General features: G+C 38.0%; 1 long non-coding RNA gene across 1 annotated transcript in view; it reads left to right on the forward strand.

The window, feature by feature from the left end:
- Window positions 1-5,665, forward strand: part of LOC140679783 (uncharacterized) — an 80,256-nt gene extending 74,591 nt beyond the window's left edge. Inside the window, exons 2-3 of the long non-coding RNA XR_012051130.1 lie at window positions 2,070-2,150; window positions 5,436-5,665. This is a non-coding gene — a long non-coding RNA (uncharacterized lncRNA). The remainder of the gene's footprint in view (window positions 1-2,069; window positions 2,151-5,435) is intronic.
- The last annotated feature ends 335 nt before the right edge of the window (window positions 5,666-6,000 follow it).

Genomic DNA, 6,000 nt, shown 5'->3' on the forward strand with positions numbered 1-6,000 from the left:
AGAAGTAAAATACAGCGCTATGTCATCAGTTTCTGATTTATTAAATTGTATACTATAAATAATATTGCTCATTTGTAATGGTCTTTCTTGAACTATTTGGAAAAAAATATATTTATTTTATTTTATTTATATTTGTAAAGGATTTTTGAATTGTTGCTATTTTTAGAATATTTTGAAAAAATCTCACGTACCCCTTGGCATACCTTCAAGTACCCCCAGGGGTACGCGTACCCCCATTTGAGAACCACTGTCTTAGAGGACTTTGAAGACTACAACGATGACTCCTATTAGCCGCATTTTTTAAATGTTTTTTTTATCTTTAAAATCCTAAAAAACTAAAATATATGTTCTTGTGTGTTTGATTGATTGAATTATTTATTTCAAACCTGCACAGTACAACACACACTTTTTTTTTTAAACATTTTGGCAGGGACATTTATGCAAGGCTTGAAAAGGGGTTGGATGAAGCAAATGCTTATAATATCCCAACCCCTCTCACTCATTCCACATTTAACATAAACAATATAATACAAGAACAATACTATACAAACAAAAACAAGAAAAGCTCCTGTACACTAACAATACAATAGTACCACTGCTACTATAAAACAAGACAAGACGAGACAAAACACACACACACACACACACACACACACACACACACACACACACACATACACACACACACAGGCCCAAACACTCTCTGACCATACACCTCTCTCCCATCGCTCTGTGCTGAGGGCATCACTCTCTTTCCTCCTCGTACTTCTTCAGTACTTCTTTTTTAAACAGTCTTTTAAATGTAATCATGTTAGAACAGGTTTTTAACTCGTCCCCTAAGTTGTTCCACAGACTGACTCCACGCACTGAAATGCACATTGATTTTAAAGTTGTTCTAAATTTAGGCAAATATAATTTGTTGTTTCCTCTTAGACTGTAACTATGATGAGCATCTCTATCCTGGAATAGGTTTTGTATATTGGATGGTAGAGAGTTTTGGGATGCCCTAAACATAATTTGAGCAGTTTTAAAATTGATCACATCGTGCAGTTTAAGTTGCTTTAACTCCATGAATAGTGGATTTGAATGATGTAAGTAGTGAACATTGGACACAATCCTAATGGCCTTTTTCTGCAGAGTGACTAAAGGCTGTAGATGGGATTTATAACAATTTCCCCAGACTTCAACACAATAGTTTAGATATGACATAATAAATGAATGATACAATAAAAGCAGAGCATTGATGTTCAATAAATGACATGATCTCCTCATCATTCCAACACATTTAGCAACTTTTGTCCTCAGGTAATTTATATGAGGCTTCCATGATATATTTTCATCTATTACCACTCCTAAGAATGAATTTTGTTGAACATATTCTATTGGTGTATCATCAATAACAATCCTGATGGGTATTTCACTTTTGCGATTGCTAAAGAGCATGATTTTGGTCTTCTTTAAATTGAGAGACAATTTGTTGGTATTAAACCAAGTTTTTAACTTGATCATCTCCTCAGTTACAGAGGCCAGAAGTTGCTTAACGTCGTCACCTGCACATGTAATGGTTGTGTCGTCAGCAAAGAGGATGAACTTCAGCAGTGTTGATACTTTACATATTTCATTGATATACATTATAAATAGTGTGGGTCCCAGTATCGACCCCTGGGGGACTCCACAGGTTATGTTCATGAGTGTAGATTGATGTTGGTCGATCTGAACAATCTGCTGTCTCTCATTCAAGTAGCTCTTCAGCCATGTCATACTGGTTGTGAACAATAGTCAAAAAAAGTGCATTTCCCCTTTTAAGTATGTGCGGTATAAACGAGTAAAACATCAACAGTATTTGTTTTCCTTTTTTTTGTTGAAATCCTCTGCTTTTTGAGGTTACAAAGAACCATTGACAACAAATTCCTAAAATCAGAAGCTGATTCAATGTTATTGAAAAAAAAACCCTCAAAAGGGACTGAATACTAATTTTGCTAATTCAGAGGCCAACTGTCGTTCTTCAACACATGCTTCCTGTTTTGGACGACCTGCCGAGGTTCTAACCTGGTGCACTGTGCTTGCAGGAAAACACATCAGGACAGGCAAGGGACCAACCCAAACATGTGGAACTGTTCAGCATGTCAACCATCGCAGCATTCTCACATGTGAGTGTAATTGGGGTCACATTTAACAAGCTTGGCAGACAATAATAAAAAAAACGTCAGCTAATTTGATGATTGATGTGAAATCACTAAACCACATGGAGCATAAAGTCCTCCTTCTGGAAGAACGTTGGCGATTCCTCGTGGTCGTCATGTTTTTATACTTTATTCCGCACATCCAGTGTGATAAGCTCTCTCACACAAACAACGTAAAACCTGCGGTACAACACTGCCGTCTGAGATTTACTCTGCCAGCACTTTGTGCTCTAAAGGGATTGAAAATGTGTATTGTGGATTTGTGCTAAACAGGATTCTACCACATAATATCATGAGAAAGGAATAACCTAGATGTGGCTGCTTTACTATAAACATAGGATGGTTATCCCACACCATTTTATGCCGTTCCCTAAAGCAAAATCATCTGTGTTAAATGTGATGCAGTGGTATTTAAAAAAAAAAAAGAGGACTTTCAAATTTAAAGATTTAACTCATGTGATTAATCACAAAATCATGTAAATATGCATATTATCACACAATTTATATGCAAAACAGAACACAGTAGGAGTGGGAAGAACTGTAAGGGGGAGCGCAAATGAGGAAGGAATCATATCACGCATTCACACACCATACGATATTGCAACTGTGAGAATGAGATATTTTTATTTATTCTTTATTATTCTTATTTATTTATTCTGGTGTGTCTTCTCGTGACCTTTTTGCTTTTATCTTATGTCAGCTAGTAAACTCTTTGTTCTGTCTTAAGGGCTCCTGTTTGTCGGCTCACAGAGCTCAGTGTTTCCCACAGGACAGGCATCTATTTGTGGTGGTGGGGGCGGGGGGTGACGGCGGCAGCGGCGATGACCAAGAAGAACGCGGAGTTGGAATATAAGTACAACACTTTATGTACATATTTAGCTCATTAAAATTATCGACAGGAAGGCGAGAAACACTTTATTTCAACAGACTCTGGCGCCGTACCTGTCGTCAAAACTCCAAAGACCGACTGCACAGTTGCGCTAACAAAATAAGAGTCTCAGAAAGCTGGCGTGCACAAGCTAGCAAGCTACGGAGTTTGCCGACAATGTATTTCTTGTAAAGTGTATACAAAGGAGTACAGAAGCTGGACAAATAAGATGCCAAAAACCAACCACTTTCATGTGGTATTGGACAGAAAGGAGGACTTTTTTTCTCCTCCATTCGAAAATGCGGACGTTATCAGCACCACTGTCTGATTCCTATCAATGCAAGTCATCACAATCAGGTAATACACCAACTTATATTCTTGTCTTCATGAAAGAAAGGAATCTATATGTGTTAAACATGCTTGTATTATTTTTAAACACCTTTAACTTGTTAACAATATTAACTATATGTGTTAAACATGCTTGTATTGTCATTAAACACCTTTAACGTGTTAACAATATTAACTATATGTATTAAACATTCTTGTATTATCATTAAACACCTTTATTTATTAACAATATGTGTTAAACATGCTTGTATTATCTTTAAACACCTTTAACTTGTTAACAATATTAACTATATGTATTAAACATACTTGTATTATCATTAAACACCTTTAATTTATTAACAATATTAACTATATGTGTTAAACATTCTTGCATTATCATTAAACACCTTTAACTTGTTAACAAAGACATATATTTCATAAATAAGTAAATATAAATTATATATATGAATGAGGTAGATCCCCACGACTTGATCAATTGAAAAGTAGCTCGCCTGCAGAAAAAGTGTGAGCACCCCTGAGTTACACCCATCTGAACAGGTCAGCCACCTGTTTAAAGCCCGATCACAGTTGAAATCTTGAAATGAAGGGCCTTTAATGGCCAAAACATTAACCTGGACAACATTTTAACAGCTGTTTGGCTCAGATTTTATTATTTTCATTGCATTCACATGCTGCAGTGGACAGTGGACAATTTAGCTTCATTATTAATGCAGTATCTGAAGCACCGTCTCCACGTGTGTTTATTGACAACAGGGTTATAACCTGGACACGTTAGCTCGTCGGTATGGTAACACCATACCGACGAATGAATGCTGCTTCATTCGGTGTTAATGAAGCAGCGTCAGGCTGCTCACCGTGAGTGAAACGCTCGGTGAAATCGCGGATTAACGTTAAATATATGACGAGCCGCGAGCGATGCAGCTATAACTTATCTACCTACAACCTATATTACCCTCGTATTTTGATCCGGTCGGTCCGTTGTTTTACTCCGCCGTCTTCTTCTTCTTCTTCTTCTTCTTCTTCTTCTTCTGGCCCACCAGGTAAATTAAGTGCTATTGGCGGAGTTACAATGCATAGTAGGCTACCGCCACCTACTGCACCGGAGTTGTAACTACAAGGTACATTCACAGACAGAGTCCCATTGCTTTTATGAGCGGTCCAGCGAGTCAAAAGCCGAAAAATCCATTTGTGGCGGACGTAATTCTTTCGTGGCGGGCCGCCACAAATAAATGAATGTGTGGGAAACACTGGAGCTGTTTTGGCCAGTTCCTTATCTGTTTTGAAGTAGAAGCTGTATTTCTTCCTGGGAGGTAGGGGCTGTTTTTGCTCTACATAAGCTGAAAATGTGTATTGTGTATTTTTGCTAAACAGAATTCCACAACATAATATCATGATAAGGGAATAACCTAGATGCGGCTGCTTTACTATAAACATGGGATGGTTTCCCCACACCATTTTATGTCGTTCCCTAAAGCAAAAACGATCAACAAAATTGAGCAATCTGTGTTAAATGTGATGTAGTGGTATTTTTTTTAATTTGGACTTTGAAATTTAAAGAGTTAACTCATCACAAAATAATGTAAATACGCATATTATTGTCATGATCCGTTACCCGGATCATGGCATGATTTATGTTTGTAATGTTTCTGTTTTAGTCTGTCTCCTGGGTGCACACTCTTTCCCTGTTTACTGTTGGTTTCCATGGGCACTGATTCTCCTCACCTGTCTTAGTTTAGCAATTAGTGTTCCCACCAGGTGTTTTGGTTAATCACTCCCCTTTATAGTTTCCTATCACCCAGCAATAGTTGCTGGGTCAATGTTTGCGATAGGCAACATTTACGTTCCCCTGGTTTTTCTCCTCGCTGATTTTGTACACGATAGCATTCCTCGTTTTTCACCCTTTGTGACATTTTGTGTTTTGTTTAGCTCCACGCTTGCTAGCGTCCTCAGTCTTGAATTTTCGTCCTGCCTTTTATTTATTAAAAATACTTTAATCTTACCTGCACGCTCCTCCTGCTTGTCTTCTGCCTTGGAAGGAACGCTACCAGCGCACTGAGCGCAGCCATGCGACCAAGACTTAACAGATTGACCCAGCCAGACGAAGTGTTCCTTTCCAACAAGGACAAGCAAGATATCCTCCTGGAGCTCAGAGCGGACACCCAGCCATGGGAGTACGAGGACGAAGCAGAGCTGTCCGAAGAAGACCTTCCGGTCGACATTTCACACTAAAATTCTGGCAACTAAGCTGCCAGCTTTTCCCGTAAAAAACAAAACGGTGGTACTGTTTTCCCATTTACTGTAAAATGTCGTAAAAGATAAAATAAACACTATATTTTACAGTAAAATGTTGTATATGTAAAGTTTTTACTGCAAAATGGACAGTCTACTTAAAACAACGTATATACCGTATTTTCCGCACTATAAGGCGCACCGGATTATTAGCCGCACCTTCAATGAATTACATATTTCATAACTTTGTCCACCAATAAGCCGCCCCGGATTATAAGCCGCGCCTACGCTGCGCTAAAGGGAATGTCAAAAAAACAGTCAGATAGTTCAGTCAAACTTTAATAATATATTGAAAACCAGCGTTCTAACAAC

Source organism: Nerophis lumbriciformis, linkage group LG23 (assembly GCF_033978685.3).
Source record: "Nerophis lumbriciformis linkage group LG23, RoL_Nlum_v2.1, whole genome shotgun sequence".
Lineage (NCBI taxonomy): Eukaryota > Metazoa > Chordata > Actinopteri > Syngnathiformes > Syngnathidae > Nerophis > Nerophis lumbriciformis.